The 21538-nt window shown below is 34.2% G+C and overlaps 1 long non-coding RNA gene across 1 annotated transcript in view; it reads right to left on the bottom strand.

The window, feature by feature from the left end:
* Positions 1-5982: 5982 nt before the first annotated feature.
* The window catches only part of LOC129397295 (uncharacterized), a 76780-nt gene continuing 61224 nt past the window's right edge, over positions 5983-21538 (bottom strand). The window contains exon 3 of the long non-coding RNA XR_008624563.2: positions 5983-6296. This is a non-coding gene — a long non-coding RNA (uncharacterized LOC129397295). The remainder of the gene's footprint in view (positions 6297-21538) is intronic.

Below are 21538 nucleotides of genomic sequence, written 5' to 3'. Positions count from 1 at the left end.
AATACAGTGCCTCCAGGTAAATGAAAATTCCTAGTAAAAAATGCAAAATTCTACTAAAATCTAGCTTATGTTTTACACACACAAAAATAAGAAAAATAATATACCCAACTCTAAATTTTATTTTTAATAAAATTTATTTTATTAAAATTCTGAAACAGAATGTAATTTTGAACATAACAAAAAAATATTTACAGTACTTTAGTTTACTTTGTTGTGTGTAGCATTGGTTTGGAAGGGTAACTCCCAAACAAAAATGTAATGAATTATAAAGACAATCTTCTTCAATAGTGTAAAATAATTTAATGAAACTTTGCAAGTATACATGTTCTTCCTAAGATTCATGGCAGCATGAAAAGGAAACTGTAAGGGAACATTAAATAAAGATGCTTGTAGATCTAAATGTTTTAAATAAAATAAAATGAAGATGTTTAAAAGTGCAACACCATTGTGTAATGATAATTCTAGTAGTTTAAGCTGCTTAAATCCAAAACATGCTCTCTAAATATGGAATGCAGGTACCCAGATTGGCATAAAGTAGCAAAACAATGATCATTTTTACATCATCCAAATGAGGAAAGGCAAGTGAATATTATAATAATAAATGACCTGTTGGTTTAGCAGTTTCCAAGAGAAATATTTCATATATATTGATCTCTAAAACAGAACAGTGTTCTATTAACTTACTCTTTACTTTTGCACCTATAAATGTCTTGTAGAGTTTTTAAAAAGAATTACAGCAAAATATAAATAAATAAATAAAAGGATTCTTAAAATATTAAAGAATATAACTTAAACATAACACAATAGAGATAGCATCAGCAATTAGTGAACGCTATCACAGTTTACTGAATGTTACATTTCATTGTCTGGCTTGAAGTGTTCTGATTAAACGTGCAGGATGCTCTTCAAAACTGTTCAGAGTCTCTCCAAAGGACAGACTAATTACCAACTGTTAATACTAAGAATACACTTGGGGCAGAAAAATAGGACTTCAATTTACAGTAATAATTTTGGGATGGAGTTATTCCAGCAGTAAATTGTCACAGCAGCTCAAAGTGTGATGACACCCCTGAAAATAAAATAAATACACTTATAACTTTCCAGTAGATCTTCAGACACTCTGCCAAGAAAAGTAAAACAATTAGTAAACTTTCACAAATTACAAAGTGAGATTATACCTTCGGTTTGCATAGCGGTTTAGAATTACACAGTGTTTTTGTATGTGACATGAATACATTCTTGGACAAAGAGAAATACCAGAATTTAGCATTTTATGCTTTCTCTGCTGAAAATTAGTCAAAAAATATTTCTTGTTTCGAATCATGCACGGCCAAACCAAATAATCCCCAAATTATTCAAACATGAACATATTTTGTCTTAGTCTATTTTATACTTTTCTGACAGATTGAAAATCCTACCAATATTACCACCATCACCACCATCTTTCCACCTCCAAGAATTTTGTGCTTCAATTAGCTGAAGGATTCTCAGTTGTACAGGCATCTGTTTCTGCAAAGACAGACTTATAGACAAGTTAAAGAAGGGTGTTCAAGGTCCTTGGCACAAAGCTAATATGCTTCCTGCCTCTGAGCTTCCTGCCAAACCCAGCCCCCATTGGTTATCTGCATGGATGAAAAGCTTTCAGATATGATTTCATTCTTTATTTGTTAAGGCAGAGAAATTTTTCTGTCTTCATGCCTATGTTAATTCAATCTGGTCATTTTTCCCTATCTATAAAAGAGAGAGACCAATCTCATTTGACAACATGACTCAATGTGTTCACACACAATAGAAATGCCTTTTACTGATGTGGCAGTTTAGTTTACAAAGCACTTGCACTTATATCATCACTGTTCATCCTCACCAGACACTGAGAGGTAACAATCTACATCTTTTATTTTGTCTGAGAATAATAATTATATCTGAATCTCCTCTTTTAAAAGTACTTATATTTTTAGTTATTTTTCATATTTGGTTATTTTAGGTGACAATGATGTTGGCTTTTATTAGAAGCTTTCCTTTTTCCCTTTAAAATCCAGAACTATTTGCCTTTTACTATTGCCTCTTACTGTTGTTCAATGGCTACCCACTATTCAGACACTCGGATCAATAATATCATCACCAAATACAGGCCTTAGAAACTGAACTAAATTTATGCTTGAAAACTGCCTTTTAAAGCACTGTGTGATATAGGAAAACTTTTTTAAAGAATTTGCAATTTACTTTAGTCTCAGTGTAACAGAAATTTTTAGTCACAAGCTACTGCACATGGATTTTGCCCACTACCAGGGAAAAATAGTAGGATACATAGAAGATATTTTTATTAAATGATGGGCATTGATCAAATAAAAGTATGATTACTAAGTTATATATTTATAACTCTTTCCAAGTTCTTCTTTCCTATATCCTATTGCATTCTTTACTCCCCTTTTACCCCTTAACCTTCTTGTTATAAATCCACTCATCTATCCATGGCCCTTTTTCCTATAACTTGATAAAATGCTCCTATTTTAACTATTATCTTCCATAGACGCAGAGGGAGCCAAGGTGAACCACACAGTCAATTGGGACATATATTCTAAAAGAAATAGAGGTAGATTTGATGCCTTTAATCCACTTGGTTACTGTAGGCTTCCTGTTCAATTTCTTCATCACTCATGTATTCTATTTATATTTTATTTGCTGTATGTCTGTTTCTGCACATTTTTTCCAGTCCTATATTGTTTTACAGCATTTAGAGAAGCATGTGCTTCCCAAAGGAGCTTTCTGTTTTCCCTCTTCCCATTTATGCTTTATGTAAAGTATAGTGTCAATAACTCTCTTGGCTCCTCCTCACCAGAGTTGGGAGAGAAGGACTGGGCAAAGAATCAAATGTCATCAAGGCAAGACAAGATGCCATAACGTGACATAATTTCCAAATAAATCAATTTAGATACAGAAACTCATAAAGGCACAAGTCATTGTTTAAATATTGTACAAGACTGTATTGTGTATTACCCAAGATATCAATTATCTTCTTCTGAAACAACTGAAGAAATCTATCCTACCCTATTCAACAGTATTGACCAAAAAAATGTTTTTTAATGTGGCAATACCCCTTCTACCTGCAGGTTGGCAGTCAGAAAATAAGTCTCCCTTTTGAAATATCCCCATTAAAGATAATAATAATAATTAGATTCTTCAAGAAGGGAAAACTACTTCTCATACATCATGCCATCATATTTTATTTGTATTTTATAATTGACATTTCAAAGAAAAAGAATCAATTTGAATTGATGTGAGTGCCATTTAGTAGCTTTATTCTCAATCACTGTTTCTTTACTAACAGTATTCCTTGCTCATTGCACCTTTAAACTAGACTGACAAAGAAATATTCTTGACAAGTTAAATATCCTCACTTCATATCCTCCATAATGAAAGTCAATAGGAAACATAGAAATAAAAACATGTCTAGCACAAAGTTATAAGATGCTATTTAAAGTTCCTGCTACTAAATTCCAAGAAAACTGTAATCCAATAACATGAGAACATTGAGGTTGAAACCCCGCTGCACAAAGTGTAAGCTACATGAGAGTTTCTACCTTGGCCACCTACTTCACAAGTTTGTTATAAGAATTGTTGAGATCCCAATTTGGGAAGATGCCCAGCACATTACAATCTCACATTAAACATCACTCTTGTCCTATAATTTCTCAAATAATTTTCATAAACATTACCTCATTTGATCCTTGCAATCACCTTTTGAAGTACCGTGGTCAGATATTATCCCTAATCTGTAATGAAATTGAATCAGATGAGATCATATTATTTCCCCTTGTGATTCTTGTGGTGCAGTGTTTGCTCTACTCCATGACCCCCTTATAGGTTCACTGATCCACTTAATTAATGAGGCCCTTAGGCAACTGGTAAATTGCCTGAGCTCAGACACTAAGGGTTACCTAACCATCATGAAATGAGGAAGGTACTGTGTTTTATTGATTAAAAATAAATTATCATTTTTTGAGGAATATAGCTGTACTATTTGCTTTAAAAATGTTTCAACAGATTGTAGCTGATGTTGATGGGAGGATACCCAACTACTGAGCAAAAGATATGGCATAACAAGGTAGTCAACCTAGGAGCATGAGAGTCATTTGGAGAGTTAGAAAGAATGTAGTCTTAGGAACCCAAAACCATAGCAAGAGACCTAAGCAGATGGTCTGTTTCAGGGAATTCCATTGGAAAAATGCCAGGGTCATCAGGGGTAGCTCTTATTTATAACATGTATATCCACAGTCACTTGACATGATGCCTTGTACACAGTAGGAATTCAGTACATACGGAGTGAATGAATATTCTATCCCCAATGTTTTCAATACAAGATTATTCCGTCTGTTTTCACTTATAAATAATTAATTGAATAATTGAATGACGTTGTTTTATCTGTATGTGACTTCTAAATGAACAAAATGGGAAAATTTTATGGAAGAATAAATTATTTGCTAGATAAATCATTGTTTGCCTTTTATTTGCATGCCCATTTTAATGACCATGAACTTTTGCTTAACATAAATTTTGATTGTTGATTCGTTATAATCACCCAGCTATTTAGCACAGTGTTCGGTGTGTTCTGATCTTCAAATCAAACAGCCTTAGTGATGTGCTGGTTCAACAACTTCTAAAAATTAAAGATAAATAAATGTCAGATGTTTAGCTTCTAATAGATCTATTGATAAAATTCGATTTAGACATATGAAGATAAGGAAATCACAAGAAATCAAAAAGCGGATTAGGAATGAAAGCGATAGGTTATTATCTAGATCTACTTCAGGAAACTAAAGGCTCTAATGCATTTAATCTGAATTCATAACGAGCTTTCAAAGGAGTAAGAAAAAGAAACAAAAAAAAAGCACATTACCTAAAAGACACACATAATAAAATTGATTTATTTCCACTTAGTAAAAATAAATGTTAAAATCTGTTTTCATATTATGGTAATATAGAAATTAATCAAATCAAGATATAGTGATGATAAGAACAAAGTTTTCCCATGGAAAATATAAAATAGCACTTCTTTCATCAAAGTATAAAGCTCAAGACTGAAAATGAATGATTTGTCTGGATAATAACCAGGTTTCGAGCTTTAATCAAAAGGTTTTAGGGCCAGAAAAAGTATGTTGTCACAGAGAATTCCATCATATATCCTGGGGCCCATTTAAGACACTTGGAATTTAATAATCCTATTGCTTTCCTTTTGAACTGACCACATTCCATCCTTTTAAAGCCTCAGTCATCTCCCACGCTGTCATCTAAAATCAATTCAACAAGAATTCCTTGCTTTCTTAATTGAAGTAAGCCACAATTTAGCCTTCTATGTCTTAACTAGAAAAGAAGTTAAAAAAACAAAAAACTTTAAAGGTGATTAACGTCTGCGTTTAAAAATTACATACATGTTCCCCCATAGGATGTTTTATGTGGCAATATCCCCTAAAGATTATCTAAAAATAAGGTCCTATGAACAAGTCCATTTGAAAGATTCTATATTCTCTTTCTGGCAAATTCACAATAATCATTTTAATGCTAAGGGCTCAGAAGTTCTACAGTCAAGAAAAGTACATTTTTTCATCATTGAGATTCTACGATATATGAGTATAATAAAGACACTGACATCAGACTATTTTTTGACCTTTGGCTACTGAGAGCTTTTAAGCCTTATCCCTCCTTCTTCGCCTTGTCGCCCACATGTGGGCTGATAAAAAGCCCATGTGCTCTTTCCTTTGATGCTGGCGGGAGATTCAAATCCTACACAAGTTCCTGTCTATGCATGGAACGCTTGCCTCAGACCCAGCCCCTAATCACAATAAAAACCCCTAGCTGCTCTCTTTTTCTTACTCTCTTAAAGCCACTTTGGACCTGCCTGGCAGGCCTTCACTGCTCTCCTCAGATAGCTCCTAGTCTCTTGAAGTTTATGTAGCATTATCAGTTTCGACATCGAAACCAAATTTTGAGTGGAGGATTCATCCTGTTTCCTCAGATGGCTACAAAAATGACAGAGATTGATACTGTCTGAAGATGAAATGATGGGCCAAAAGGAAATTCTTTTGTATAACATAACATTTTTAACAAAGGACCTACAACATATGTTAGCATTACATTTTCTGGATATGTGATACTTTAAAGTCCAGCCAGGGAAACAGAATCCAAGCTAAGTTGTTCAATAAAGAAGAATTCTTCTGAAGGTTGTGCCATTTGGGGTCCTCCAAGAAACAGATGCCAATGTGGGATTTGATCTGCAAAAGGTTGATTGGGGAAAATGCCTGTGAAGGAAAAAGAGAAAAGAACAGAAGAAGTAGGGGGAGAGAACATAAAGCCGGCCTACAACTATGAGAGGAGAGAAGGAGAAAAGGAGGCTTGGGTAGGAAATGTCAGATTACAGCAAACTTCTGGAAAAGTCCGGGATAGGTCAGTAAAGAGCCCAAAAAGCAAAGTTTGACCATTAGAGGAATTCTGTATTATGCAAAAATAGCCTGATTCTAATAACTCCATTGACTGAGAGCAGCTTGAGATAAGTATAGCCACGGTATGAACGCTATAGTGTGTCCAAAGATGCAGCAACTTGAACTTGTCAGTCAATTAATACTCCCCACAGCATGTTCTCTTGAAGAGCAATCCCATGTCCATGCAATGAAATTTGTTAAAAAGATATTGGTTGAGCTAAAAGGCAAATGGAATAGCAAGGCAAATCAGAATAGCAAGGCAAATCAGATATAAAGAGCAGCAGGAAGCTACTACCAACCTCAGGAACCACGAGAAGCAGTGGTTTAAGTACGTGCTAGGAGTTGGGGCCACCAGGCAAGACTTGGAACCACAACACGTTCTTCCTGGTGGGAGCTGGCACCTCAGCAGGAAAGACTGCTGGACAAAAGCTCGCTTCACAGCAGAAACTAAGCTACTCTCAGAGACAAGTGCCAAAAGCAAGAAGAGAGGGGGCTTCTCCCCTTCTTCCTCCTGTCTATCTCCCTTCAATTCTTCTCGTTGCCCAAACTCAAATGAAAACGACGTGGTAAGGGATTATGAGACATTAGTTTGCAGGGCTCAGCCTTCTGCAATACAGATCAGAGGAGAGGAAGTACCGGCAATGAATCTGGGAGAAAACCAGCCCCAGACAGGCACAGTAAGCCATGCGATTAAAAAGTCCCAGATTTACACTGAGTTAGAAAATAAATTAATACATTGGTTATCAAAATAGTAAAGTCTTTACAAGTTACCTGGTCATAGCATATTGGGGAAAATATATGTATCTTTATGAAAGGCAAACCCAACAAAGCAATCATTTTCAATTGGTAATGAGAAGAATAAATAGACAACATATTTTAAATATTAGATTTCCTTTTTTAAAAAACTACATAAGAAATAAGCATGCTAATTAGCAAGAATTCTATTCACAAAAACAAGTTGACGGTAGTTTGATAGTTTGCAGAGAACAGCTTAAAATGTGGTTTCACAATTGGTTGACTTAGACATGAACTAGGCACCTATATTAACAACAATGTTGAAAATAAATCATGATTGAGAGTTGCATTTCTTGAATAGGATGAATAAAAAAATTGTCAGAAGGTAGAAACCATTTTTTAAAAATCCAATAACAGATCCCTTTAATTTAGAATTAACATTTCATAATTGGTTTTGGTATAATTTAGAAATTGTTACTTTCTACACAGTTTGGTAGCCTAGCGAAAGGTAGCACTGGCTCTCTGTGCTCACAAAGAATAGCCTCAAAGACACTGTAAGTAATAGGGCTTTATCACATATAAGTTTATGACTTCTATACTTTTTCCAAATTAAATAAGTATCATGCACAACAGACTTGAAATCCAGCTCAAACAGGAGCAAATTTCTCTGTTCTGTCCTCTGCTCTGATTCTAGCTCTAGCCAAGCTCAGAATATTTACATAAGAGGTAGAGAAACAGTGCAGACATCTGTGTGGAGCTAGGTTGCTATTCAGCTGTTAGCCAGTGCCCACCCACCACAAAATGAGACAGGCCAAGAGATAGTGAAGTGGGAGGGACAGATGCCCAGCACGCCAGCTTTGTGAAGAGCTAAAAATACCACCCTGGAAATGATGAGGCACAGGATAAAAGACTATCCAGGTGTTGGCGCCTTAGGGTTGCTTGGAGCAGCCCCTGTGTTGATGTCCACTACCCCATCACAGAGCTGTGATTGAGTGCCTTAGACAAGATTACAGGTTTGTCTCTTCTGGAACAGGCATGGCATGTGCACTCTTTCAATTTCACCATCGTACAACTATGACCGGAGATGATGGGGTGATGTTTCAATATGTCCCTTTGTAAAGGTCTACTGTTAAACACTGGCTTGGAACTAAAAATGGAAGAAAAAGATAATTTGCTGTGCTTGTTCAGCTTAAAACAGGCAAGTTATTTTATGTAGTGAGAACACTATATCCTGATCTCTGGTGTTATGCTGTTTAACTATCAGCCACCAGTCTCTACTTTGATGGCTGATCCTGAGTGAGGAGAACTTTGATGGGGACAGGGATGCAGTTTTAATAGGTGTGTCATAGGACCACTGCCCATCTGCTTGTAGCCAATAGGCATCAAAGTAGGAAGACTAAGAAAACCTTATTTTTTATAAGAATTTTAAAAGTAACACAAGATAAGGTTAAAGACAATGAAAGTGTTACTGCAAATGTTTCAGCAGTTATTTATAGAAATGGGAACTGGGAGAACCACAGGAGCAAATAGAGCAAATACATTGATGAAAGACCTGGGTCCAAAGATCTACTCTGTGGCTTCTTGGGACATTCACTAAAAAGAAGTACAATAAACCTTAAAAGCAAACCACTCAAAGCCCCAGACAGGGAAAAAAATGTTTGGTGTGGAAACTTCACTGGCTGTGACCTTCCGTTGAGATCACTCAAGGCATACACACTGTGGCAGAAAATAAATGATAGACAGCAAATTGGCAGGCAAGTCCCAGAGGACTAAACAACATAATGTCATGTAGTTTGTAAAGGCGTAGATATTTGTCACCACAGCCTGCATGAAGGACACACACTGTGCAAACTTTTATTAATGTGTTCCATTACTCTGGTGTGTGTGACTTGTTCTCCCACATCCATTATGTAAAACACACTGCCATTTGGCGCATTGCTTAATAAGGGCTGCAGTCAACTATGCAAATACTTAATTATTATGGCATGCACCTACACATTATAGCTTCCTTAATGAATTTTCTCCTATGTTAAAATTATTTAAAGTTAACCCTCACCTCACTCCCCTAGGGGAGAATCCTGGTCTGGTAATATCCAGGAAATATGTATATGCTTACGAAAATATAGCAGTCATCCTGCTAAACTGAGGAACCCATCACAGTTTCCTGAAGTGAGCAATGAAAAGAGTATCTATAAGTTATTTATCGAGTACATTTTATTAGAGTCTAGAAAAAGGAGCTATTCTTAATTATAATGAACATTTAAAAAATCTGATCCCAATATTTTTAAGAGTGAGACCTTGTTATTTCTTTGATAGCAGGTAAAAAACTGATGAAAATATTCTTTAATATTATAAAATTATAAGGGATGAAGAAAGTGAAGCCACATTTTAAATACATATATTCACGTTAGGAAGAGCATATTGATAACTGTATTGAAGCAAGGATTTAAAAAGGGACCTTTGCAAAGGGGCATATATTGTTTTGCAAAACAGTAGCATTGAAATTAGTGTGAAACAACTAAAAATCTTTTTAAACATTGCTAGTTTAATTAGAAAATACTTTATTAGTTATTTGTATGCTTCATTTACTTTTACCTGATCATATCACAGTATATGATTTATGATGGTTTATAAATTATGAACATTACAAGAAGTCTCATTTTGTATCTGAAATGAATTTAAAAGAATAAGAAGGAAAATAAGACTAGAAAAAGGAAGAAAAAGCTAGGAGAGAGATTGGGGTGCTTAATTTCCTACTGGAAAATGGGGCATGACTCCCACTCTGAGCTTTATAGAAGCTAAGCCAAAATGGAAAATCTAATCACTTATATGATTTCCAGAGTTCACAGAACAAACTATGTGCCAATAATAAGTATTCTTGACTCTATTACTTAGAAAAAAGGTCCCTGTATTTCTTTATAACAGCATCACTTTGTTCTGTGGACAATATGGCCATCACCATACTTAAAGCAAATGAAAGTCAGCAATGAGTTATTTAGTGATGTTTCTGGTAATGTTTCTCAATGTGGCCCTACTGCATAACCTATATTAGAAATTCAACAAAAAAGTATTCTATGATGCTTTAAAAGTATGCCATCTTTGTATTATGAACTGTGGTGTTCTGATTCAATCCAGAAAAAGGACCTTTAGACTCTTTATTAAGTATTATATATTAAACTCATAATTTTGTTTCAAATTCACCTAATGTTGGCAAAAATGGTGACATATAAAGTTGAAGTTAGTGACAAGTACCTCAGTTAACTATTCTACAATTCTGGGAAGGTGGGGCTTGAAGCCCTCAAGGTAAAAATACAGGGTCAACTTAAGAAAATGAATATGTAAATCCCACTAACATATGGTAGTTAAGTCCCTAAAGAGTACATAGTATTTAAAACTCCTCATTCTGTCAATATATAAAATTTTCACATTTAAAGGATTTCAAGTATCATCAACCAGATGTGACCAGGCAGAATATAATGTACAATTCTTTCTACCACCAGTCAGTGGAAGTATATTAAGACTCCTAGGCATTGCACTCACAAGTAATGTTTTAATCCATATAAATTCTACAACAATATTTTCCCAATTTTGGTAGAACTACAAAATAGCCTGGTGAGTGTGTCATCAACCACAATGCCTAAGTCACTCATGAGCATTTGCAGAACCTTTTGAATAGGCATCTCCAGAAGCCTAACAAGTATACATTGAACAAAACTGGTGATTCTGTGATCCTGATATACACCAAAGTTTGAGAATCACTTCTTTAAAATGGGATGATTTTCCACTGAAAACTCCTCAGGAATTCTAAAATTTAGACTAATGTATGAATTGTTTTTAGTGTTTGTTTTTCAGAATACAACTATGTGTATTATTTTGGGGATAGTGAAAAATTATGAAGTATCTTTCACAGATATTTAATCCAAATATGTGGGTTGAAGCAATGGTATATGCATTTTTTTTCAGATAAGTCTTACATATACTGATATTAAAGGGCTCTTATCATAGCAAATATCACTAACCAAAATATTTAAAAGAAATAAAACCTAAATGTTATGTGGAAAAAGCCATAGTTAAACTTGTCTGTAAGATTTATCAAGGACTAATTATAGTTGCTCGTGTGCACTTAGCACTGATTATCTGTTAATAAATACATTTTCTAAATATAAAAATAAGACTATTTTGCCAATCGAACAATAGTAGTAATGATGACTAGGTAAAATCATGTATGTATTAATCAGAAGTAGTATTTAACAACCTTCTAAACATCTCTTTTAATAACTATCCTGCCAGTAGAGGATAAATCGAAGAGTTGAGGAAAGTTCTTAAACTGTGGGAGTCAGACACATGTCCTTTCAATCATGCCTCTACCACTAACTAACTTTGTGATATTGGACAATTTATTTAACCTCTCTAAAATTCAGTGTTCCCAGTGATAAAATAGCTACAATAAAGATGCCAATGTGAGGGTTAAATGATGCCATGTATACCCTCAATAAATATTACTTCCTTTCATCCCCACTTCTAATCTAATGATGCTATTTTAAAAATGTATTCCACAAAATCCATCATACCATCTGAGTTTCTGTCTCTCCATAATTCAATTGCTATTTAGAATAGAAAATAAACTACTGTATACTCTGTTGTAGTGTGAACAGACTGTAGACTAATGGAAAGTGTGGGATCTTTAGGTTTTGATCTGAGTTCAAAGTTTGACTCTCTTATTTGATCTGCTTGACTTTGGGCCTATCTCAGCTGCAGTAACTAGTCTATAAAACTCACTGCTTGAAATTTTATGGAGAATAAATTAGACACTAATGATAAATCTCTGACATATAGGAGAAACACAGTAAATGTTTGCATTCTTCATCTTTGCTGGAGAGACCCTGCACACGCTCATCACCACCACTAGGCAGAAAATCAACACCTGTCATTAGAGAATTCCATCAGAGTAGTTACCGAAATTATCAAACTTAATATTTGTATTTTACATAATATTAAGGGAAAGTCCTCTTATAAGGCATTGCTGGCCATTAGGTTAAACACCTTTATGAACTTCTGAGCATTCTCAGGTCTCACATGAAAGGAATACACAAAGTAATTACCAATTATTATTTCACAACAAATTACAGTTGTCTACTCACTAAAGTATTGCACTGGGATTCAGTAGACCTGAATTCTATTCCCACTTCTGCTACTCTCTAGTTTTATGACATTGGAAAGTCACTTCACCTTTCTATGTCACAGAAAACTTATAATTAACTTTCATTGATGTATAAGCCTTCTTCTGCAGCAGCTGGGTAACTAGAATTATATTTCCCATCAGAATGTAAAATTCTAAATATTTCCTGTAAAATATTTCCTTTGAAATAGATTTTGGATTTTCAGTGACTGTAAGTTCATTGATGAAAAGATTAACCTATATATATATTTTTAGTAAGTTAATATTTGATTTTATATGTATATCCAAGCGTGACAATTAAAATAAGCTTTATATATGAAAGAGGTATATATTGAAGCTTTCTTCTACAAATGAGCAAGGAGAAGACTAATATACCTCTACAAAAATGAACAGAGTTATTAAGTAGTCAGTACGAAAAAAGAACAAAAACATAAAAAATATTAAACCTCCTTATAAGCAAAAAATCCCCATTAAAGCAAAAGTGAGTCTCAGTATTTTGCCTACCAGATTTTAAATAGTTTAAATATTAATTGCTATGATATTTATGGGACAAATTAGGCAATAAATATCAACATTCTTAAAATATCCATGCTCATACTATTCTATTTTTAGAATTGTAAATTAAGTAGAGACTCAGAAATACACAAAATATTTTTTGTGTAAGAATATTCATAGACCTATTATTTATAAAGCTGGAAAAGTTAAATAAGTAAATATCCAACAAAAGGGTAATGGTTAAATAAAGCATGGCTTATCTGAGCAACAAATGTTACAGTTATTAGAATTGAGATTTTCAAAGAATATTTTCAGAATTGACAAAGATAACCACTGTTATGGACTGAATTGTGTCCTTCCCCCAAATTATTTTGAGTCCTACCCAATATCTAATACTTCATGACCTTATCTGAAGATTATGATTATCTTTACATTTTAAGATTATAGCTGTTTTTAGTTTGAAAATATATATTTTATTTCATAAACAGAATATTTTCTAATATAAAAATGAGCAGTATTTCAAATTATGATTATGTTCATAAATCCTACAATATGAGTCTCAATATTTTGCCTAACAGATTTTAAATTCTTAAAAATTGTTAATCCCTACAATATTTATGGGACAAATTAGGCAATAAATATCATCAGTCTTAAAATATCCATGCTCATACTAAGTATTTCTACTTTTAGAAATTTAAATTAAGTAGAGGCTCAGATATAGACAAAATATTTTTGTGTAAGAATATTCATAGTATTATTAGGTATAAAAGTGGAAATGTTAAATAAATATTCTGTTTATTTAATATTGGATTTTGCTAGTATTTTGTTGGTGGTGGTCAAATTATAGAATGTGCTGAGAAAAGTGATTTCTTCTGACTTGAAGCTAGTAGCTACAAGAAGACGGAGGAATCAGTCTCACTATGAAAATATCCCCAGCCAGCTTTTATCACCTGCACCAAAAAGAGGGAGCATAACACAAAGAAGCTAGGATGTAGCATTTTTCTAGATTGTTTAAACTTGGGATCTGCCTGCAAGCAGCATCTCTCTCTCTCCCTCTTTCCCTCCACCCCGTCTCCTTTTCTCTCCTATGTGTATTTTATTACCTTTCTGACTGTGCCCTTCTGCCTAGCTTAAATCTCTCGGGGAGTGGCCTTTTCCCGAACCTATAGTTAGCCTTTACTGGTGCGCTTCTTTAGGATGTAGATCCCCACATACAGTTAGTTAAGTCTAATTCCTCAAATTCCTCACTTTAGCAGTTTCTTTATTCATTTGAGAATTCAATTGCTGACACTGATCCTGTCCTAAGAATTCACAGCATCTACAAAATCCTTTATCAGTGTTTCTCAAATTCTTTATTGTGAAGAACTATTTTCCCATGATCCATTATAGACCAATACTTCTGTAAACTCCACTGAAATAAAAATTTTGATATATAAAAAGATAAATGGCATAAAAAGCTGAACTCATTTTTTCATTGAAAACATACTTCTCTAATATACATTAGAATAAATGAGATTAAAAGAAATAAAAATGCAAGTTCTTTTTTATTATTAACAGAGATATGATTACTATGCAAATTGCTATACAAATTTCTAAATGATTATTTTTCTGTATTTACTTTGATTATAACGTAACCAATAGTTCGTGGGCCAGCACTTGTCCTCAGATCAGATGAGCACCTCGTTCAAAGCTCTGCTACTCTGTATACCAAGTTTTCTTACTTTTAATTTATATCCAAGATTATCAAGTCAAGTTTTTTTAAGTTTTTCGTTTATTAATTTTTGTGGGTATTATATATGTGTGTGTACATATATATATATGTATATACACACACACACACTAGGTACCCACATTTTATTTATCTATATGTATACATATATACACACACACACACTAGGTACCCACATTATATATATATATAAAATATATATTTTATATTTTTATATTTTATATATTTTATATTTTATATATTTTATATTTTTATATGTTTTTATTTTTTATATTTTATATTTTTTATATTTTATATTTTTTATATATATAAAAAATGTGGGTATATATATACATGTATATATATATACACACACACACGCTAGGTACCCACAAAAATGTATACATAAGGGGTTCATGAGGTGTTTTGATACAGGCATGCAATGTAAAATGATCACTTCCTGGAGAATGACACATCCATTCCCTCAACCATTTATTTTTTAATCCAATTACACTATTTTAGTTCTTTAAAAGTGCTAGGCAAATATTTTTCTATCAAGATAGTGAGTAAAGAAAAAAATCAATAAATTAATAGGGCATGTTCTTTCATTGCTATTAGTTCATTTATTCCATGGAAATTATTACCTGTAGGGTGATCACACACACCCTGACGTAACAATGGTCACACCTACATATGAAATATCATCACTCTCCATGTGCCCTTTGAAAAAACCAGCCAAATTTGTGAAAGGCCCTGCTGTAAGAAGAAACTGGTATCTTCGAGGGTTTTATCTTGCTTGTCTTCTGTGCTTTGATGTTGACTGAAAGGATGCCGCTAATTTTGGTGTAATAGATTATCCAGTGATTCATTTTTTATTTTCCATTGCTTCTCTGACAAGTCAAAAAAAGATGTGGAATCCTGGGCTTCATTGAGTGTGTCCATTTTCTTTTTTTTTTCAATTAGAAGGATCATTTATTAGGTATCTGATAGCTGCCAGACACTGTGGTAGGTATTTTCTACACAGTCTTTATTATCTTTACAAGAACACCTGAACGTAGGTATTGTTCTCTCCATGAATAACTTGAGGCCCAGAAAAATTGAGAAGTGTGTCCAAAGTCATATGACATTTGACAGAACACTGATTACTCTACTCACTGGAATCTTCATGTGATCATCTTACCATACCTGGGTGATGAAATAATCTGTACCACATACTATCCGCATTGCACACGTTTACCTATGTAACAAACCTGCACATATATGGCTGAGCTTAAAATAAAAGTTAAAAAAAAAGAATTGAGGCATACAAGTCAAGTTTTAAAATGACTTTTTCTCATTTCACATATTAGGAAATTTACTATAGTTGAACAGTTAATGCTAATACCTATCTGTTATAAAATGAAGAACTTAGAATTTGTAACTCTTTTTAAAATTAAGTGTATAATTTTTTAGCTCTTGACTCGATTAACAGAATCAAACAACCAGTGAGTGTGATTATAAAAGTAGTGGTTAAATGCACTGCTAGAGTTTTGCTATCAAAGGTTGGCCTCAAATTCAAGTTTCCAGCATCTGTTTTCTGCTTCAACCTGAGCCAGCTACTCAGTATCACTAAATCTTGGTCTTTTCATGTATATGTATAAAATTATAATAATACCTATATTAAAAAGTCAGGGAAAGGATACTGTGTGTGTGTGTGTGTGTGTGTGTGTGTGTGTGTGTGTGTGTGTGTGTGTGTGTGTGTGAGATAACAAGTTCAGAGGTCTTTAAAATAATAGGTCCTGTATTAGAGAATGGTTGAGTAGTACTCATGATCTCTACTCAACCTAGAAACCTTGTTTTATTGGAGATGATAAACAAATCTTGGAGGCCCATATTGAACACCTTCTGCAAGTACATCGACTTTATTACCAACTTCTTCTTGGACCATATATCTTGAAAATTTTCCCCATTTAGAGACCCTGTCTGATTTCCTAAGTGCTGTTTCACTGTCTTCCACTATTTGTCTTCTTTCTCTTGCCTTAGATTCCCAATTGTAATATTTACTCTTTATACAAAATTTGTGTTATATCATTAAATATTTTCTACTATTACATAGGTTTTCCAGCATCCAGGAATACAAGTGCTATGTTTCATAGATTGTCTTCTATAAGAAATGAAGCTGCTGACAAGGACATTGATTCTGTAATGAATGCTCTTCATATCAAATTATAAGTTTCTATATTTTCTATATTTTATAATGCTTTATGTTTATATCTTCTTTAATATTTTGAAGTTTATCTGCCTTCTTGCTTTTTCACATTTTATTTCTTAGTGTTTAATTATTTTTCTGCTCAGCTGGGAGCAAGTGTTGTACAGTAGAAATCCATGTGAGTAAGTTTCATTTTTTCAAATGGAGATAAAATATAGATTGCATATAATTATTTGAAATTAAAATGAAATTACAGAAGACAGAAACTAACAAATTGTTGGCATGTACAATATAAATAATATGATTTTCAACAGCCTACGTATATTAACACCAGCTCTTTGTGTACATGATCTTTTCTATTTAATTCTAAATTATCATGACAGCATTTTGTAATTATTGAGGCACATTGCATGTACACATTATAAGCTGTTAGTCTCAGTTTTAAAAATATTTAAATTTATAATTACCAGTGTTTAATTTGACTCTGAACATTCCTTTGTAAGTCAACAATTAGGTTTATTTATTTTTAAAATGACTATAACATCTGCTTTTCAGGATTATGTGATTTATTGAATAAGCCAGCCATTGGTAAAATTGTACAATATTTTTGCCAATAAATGTTATGCAAACCCTTTTCACCAATTCAAGGGCCCTCATATAATCCCGTATTTGCTTCACCGATAGGGCCTTTCAAGCTCATCACCTCTGTTCCTTTATCTTAAAAAGACGTCTCAGGGCTGTTGTTTTGGGTCCTGATTTCTCTGTTGTGACTAAGTGATAATAAAGACACTTTAAGCAGAAGTGACATTACTGACAATCTCAGAAGCTAAAAAAACTACTGTCTTTCACATCAAACATTGTAGAGAATATGTACTATACAAATAAGCCTTTAACAAATTGTCCATAATTAATCACATAAAAATAGTTTTAAGAAATATTTGTACTGTATAATTCCATTCATGCCAAAATATGTCTACACTGAAATATTTACCTATAAAGAGATCTCTTTAAATTGATAGTGACTTCAAGACTGCCATATACTAGTCAGATAAACATACTCCATTAGCAAACTTTACTGCGGTAGGCTTACTTATCAGTAAAAAAGCACAGGATGGGAGTAGAGAGGATAGTGCATTTAATACAAATTGAGCCTCACATGGAGATACTCATATGATGACTGTAAAGTACATTGAAAATACAAAGTGCTGGGTAAATGATAAGAATTTTTATCAGGTATCAGTCACTGACAGAAGCAGAAAAACATGTTTGATGAATGAAAGACTTAATATAACCTGGCCAAGCCTTGATGCCTACTAGCACCTTACCTCCTTGTGAGAAAAAGGGAATTAAAAGCCTGGGCCAGAGCACTTCATCAGAGGGTCTCTCCTAGTCTCCAATCTTGCCTTCTGTCACCTTGCATTCTCTGTGGTCATCACCTTCAGAACAGTGGCATATGTGTACATTACTTTGGTTTCCAGCTCCATTAAAATAATGCTTTGTCCTGTTTTCTCCAAAGAATTTATGGCAACATTCAAGTACACATGGTGTTTTTAGCTGAAGGATACTAGAAAATGCTTACACCGGAAAAGCAAAATAAAACCTTCATTCTGAGTTTGTTCCCAGTGACTTGGCTAGGCAACACATACGAACTTTTGTTTTTAAAATAAGTAATTCTGCTGCTGTTGATACTGACATGAAGGTGTTCTCTATCTTCATTTGGAAAACATTTATTATAATTATTTAATTATATTGGTTTAATTACAGAAAAGGCTATGTAGTCCCTCCCATTTGTACTCATTTCTATCATTTTTGGATTCTAGGGGTGGGGATAGTCTTGGACTTGTATAGAGGAGAAAGCACAATAATGTAGACATGGTCAGCTTTCCTTATTACGATCCCATTGCAGAGAAGCAGAACTACTCGGTATAAAGGTGACCAGTGAGTCACGTGTACTCTCTATCTATGATCAGTTCAGCCATTAGTACCAGTAGAAATAATTTTGAAATGATCATGACACTGAACTGTACAGCCTAAGTAACTCTCCTAAAAGTAGAGAAAATGTCTTTAGACTTTATACACCTGCTCTGTAGGTTTTTCAGAAATATGGCAATAGGCAGAAATACTAGCAATTACTTGATCACCTACACAGGGTCAGCATTTTTTTCCCAGTGTCCAAAGGAGAGAAGGTAGATTTCTTCACAAATAAATATCTATCAGAGGCAACTACATGGAGATACAAATCTCATATTTCAAAATTATATGTGAAAGCTCATCTTTTTTTATTATTTTATTTTATTTTATTATTATTATACTTTAAGTTTTAGGGTACATGTGCACAATGTGCAGGTTAGTTACATATGTATACATGTGCCATGCTGGTGTGCTGCAACCATTAACTCGTCATTTAGCATTAGGTATATCTCCTAAAGCTATCCCTCCCCACTCCCCCAACCCCACAACAGTCCCCAGAGTGTGATGTTCCCCTTCCTGTCTCCATGTGTTCTCATTTTTCAATTCCCACCTATGAGTGAGAATATGCGGTGTTTGGTTTTTTGTTCTTGCGATAGTTTACTGAGAATGATGATTTCCAATTTCATCCATGTCCCTACAAAGGACATGAACTCATCATTTTTTATGACTGCATAGTATTCCATGGTGTATATGTGCAACATTTTCTTAATCCAGTCTTTCGCTGTTGGACATTTGGGTTGGTTCCAAGTCTTTGCTATTGTGAATAGTGCCGCAATAAACATACATGTGCATGTGTCTTTCTAGCAGCATGATTTATAATCCTTTGGGTATATATCCAGTAATGGGATAGCTGGGCCAAATGGTATTTCTAGTTCTAGATCCCTGAGGAATCGCCACACTGACTTCCACAAGGGTTGAACTAGTTTACAGTCCCACCAACAGTGTAAAAGTGTTCCTATTTCTCCACATCCTCTCCAGCACCTGTTGTTTCCTGACTTTTTAATGATTGCCATTCTAACTGGTGTGAGATGGTATCTCACACCAGTTAGAAGTTTGATTTGCATTTCTCTGATGGCCACTGATGGTGAGCATTTTTTCATGTGTTTTTTGGCTGCATAAATGTCTTCTTTTGAGAAGTGTCTGTTCATATCCTTCACCCACTTTTTGATGGGGTTGTTTTTTTCTTGTAAATTTGTTTGAGTTCATTGTAGATTCTGGATATTGACCCTTTGTCAGATGAGTAGGTTGCAAAAATTTTCTCCTATTCTGTAGGTTGCCTGTTCACTCTGATGGTAGTTTCTTTTGCTGTGCAGAAGCTCTTTAGTTTAATTAGATCCCATTTGTCAATTTTGGCTTTTGTTGCCATTGCTTTTGGTGTTTTAGACATGAAGTCATTGCCCATGCCTATGTCCTGAATGATATAGCCTAGGTTTTCTTCTAGGGTTTTTATGGTTTTAGGTCTAACGTTTAAGTCTTTAATCCATCTTGAATTAATTTTTGTTTAAGGTGTAAGGAAGGGATCCAGTTTCAGCTTTCTACATATGGCTAGCCAGTTTTCCCAGCACCATTTATTAAATAGGGAATCCTTTCCCCATTGCTTGTTTTTCTCAGGTTTGTCAAAGATCAGATAGTTGTAGATATGCGACGTTATTTCTGAGGGCTCTGTTCTGTTCCATTGATCTATATCTCTGTTTTGGTACCAGTACCATGCTGTTTTGGTTACTGTAGCCTTGTAGTATAGTTTGAAGTCAGGTAGCGTGATGCCTCCAGCTTTGTTCTTTTGGCTTAGGATTGACTTGGTGATGTGGGCTCTTTTTTGTTTCCATATGAACTTTAGAGTAGTTTTTTCCAATTCTGTGAAGAAAGTCATTGGTAGCTTGATGGGGATGGCATTGAATCTATAAATTACCTTGGGCAGTATGGCCATTTTCATGATATTGATTCTTCCTACCCATGATCATGGAATGTTCTTCCATTTGTTTCTATCCTCTTTTATTGCATTGAGCAGTGGTTTGTATTTCTCCTTGCAGAGGTCCTTCACATCCCTTGTAAGTTGGATTCCTTGGTATTTTATTCTCTTTGAAGCAATTGTGAATGGGAGTTCACTCATGATTTGGCTCTCTGTTTGTCTGTTATTGGTGTATAAGAATGCTTGTGATTTTTGTACATTGGTTTTGTATCCTGAGACTTTGCTGAAGTTGCTTATCAGCTTAAGGAGATTTTGGGCTGAGACAATAGGGTTTTCTAGATATACAATCATGTCATCTGCAAACAGGGACAATTTGACTTCTTCTTTTCCTAATTGAATACCCTTTATTTCCTTCTCCTGCCTAATTGCCCTGGCCAGAACTTCCAACACTATGTTGAATAGGAGTAGTGAGAAAGGGCATCCCTTTCTTGTGCCAGTTTTCAAAGGGAATGCTTCCAGTTTTTGCCCATTCTTTATAAAAAAATTGAATAAGTACATGTTAGCACAACTGCTGTTAAACTTGGACCCATGAATTCTGAAAGGGTTTAATGAAATTCATGAATTTCTTGAAATTCACAGCAGAATTTGGTAGGCACATACATTTTTAAATAAAGAAATGTCTCCTCCTTTATATTGTTCTTCAGTTTGACAATGAAGCATACTCTAATAGCTGCCTCTTAACGCAAATGTTCCCCTTATCATACATCCCTTTCTCTTCCACTTCTCCCCCTAATTTGCTAGCTTTTCATCATAATTCAACTCCTGGAACGCCTTTTACATACACCCAGCCTCCACTTCTTCCCCTTCCATTTTCTCA

Source organism: Pan paniscus, chromosome 13, assembly GCF_029289425.2.
Source record: "Pan paniscus chromosome 13, NHGRI_mPanPan1-v2.0_pri, whole genome shotgun sequence".
NCBI classification, from domain to species: domain Eukaryota; kingdom Metazoa; phylum Chordata; class Mammalia; order Primates; family Hominidae; genus Pan; species Pan paniscus.
This window is presented reverse-complemented; position numbering and strand designations above follow the sequence as displayed.